The following is a 1,649-nucleotide window of genomic DNA, read 5'->3' on the forward strand; positions in this document are numbered from 1 at the left end:
CTTTTTCTAAATACCTGTTTACATAAACTTCTGAACCTGAATCAGCACATTGAATGTGTGTGTGTGTATGTATGTATGTATGTATATGTATATACATATATATATATATATATATATATTTATATGTATATATGATGACGTTATTTCCACATATCATCATCAATCTGTCTGGGATAATGATTATATTTATTGTTAATTGTGTGTCGGTATTCTGTGTTGTTTCCTCATACCTAAAAGGTTTGTAATGTCTACTAACATCAAATCAACCGCATGAGACTTTTGGCTATAAGGAAGTCATGCAGGTTTTTACCAACAAACAACTGTTACAAGACATACAGACCAAGCACACTAACACAAGTGAGTATTGAGACCTTAGCATTTTTACACAGAAGTGTACAGACTAATGTACACACACACACATATATACATATGTGCATATATGTATATGTTTATGTACATATATGTATACGTGTGTGCATATATGTATACATATATGTGCATATATGTATGTATATATGTGTATATATGTATGTGTGCATATATATATATATGTATACATATACACACATTCTTGTTTACTTACTCCACAGATTTTGCCTTTTCATTGAGTATGTAGTTGTCCCTGGTGAGGGAGAAGAAGTTTTATCACTCAACACATTCAAAACTGCACTCATATCTTATGGTAAAGTAAAAACGTCAGTGTACGTCTTACTCAGTGACACATTGTCTTTACTTCCGCATCAACTCCCAAGTATTATTATTATTTATTTACAAATTCCGTTCATTTTAATCTGTTCAGCAAGTTTGTTTTACAAGAAACTAACCTTTAGTGTTTTTTTTAATGACGGAAAACATTTTATAATTTATTAAATATTATATGTGTAATATTATGGGGCTGCTAAGATTGAAATTATGCAGCTCTGGAATTTTAAAATGGTATTCTTTTAATGTATTATAAACATATATTTTCATAAACATTTTATCAAATATTATGGTAAATAGCATAATTACTAGTTATTTCTAACCTATATAATTACTAGTTATATTAGTAACATTATTAGTTGTTCATCTTTCTTTTTCTTTATTTTCTCATAACCTCCAGCATGGTCAGTGAACTATTATTTTCAGTACATTTGGACATAAGGTGGTGGGCTTTCTGATGTGTTATTAAAATTTTTAATGTTTGAATGATGATAAATTTTACATGCGAAGGACAATTGATTATGCACTTGGTACTTTTAATTTAAGAAGCAATTAGGTTTGTAAGAATATTATTATTATTATTATTATTATTGCCCTGAGAATGTTTGTTTGTTTCCTAATACTAGTGAACTTAGAGATTTATAAAGCTCAGATCAGTGTTCAACTAATTTGATAAGATGTCTGTGCTCTCTGCTACTTGGTCCCTGGCTGACTCTATTCCAGCTGAACGGTTGCTGACTATTTAACTGTTTCTTAAAATTTATGTCCTTCCTAATACACTGAATCAGATTTTAGCTGACAGGTCGCTTTTACCTGGTGATGATGTGATAAAAATCTTTCATCATCGGGTCTGGTGGCCTTCAATCCTCTGGTGTTGGAGCAAGTTGTTATAATCTCTTTTAAGTTGGTCATTTGCAATGTATGGGTCATAGCGCCAACCTTCTTTA

The sequence above is a fragment of the Octopus bimaculoides genome, chromosome 1, assembly GCF_001194135.2.
Source record: "Octopus bimaculoides isolate UCB-OBI-ISO-001 chromosome 1, ASM119413v2, whole genome shotgun sequence".
Taxonomy (NCBI): domain Eukaryota; kingdom Metazoa; phylum Mollusca; class Cephalopoda; order Octopoda; family Octopodidae; genus Octopus; species Octopus bimaculoides.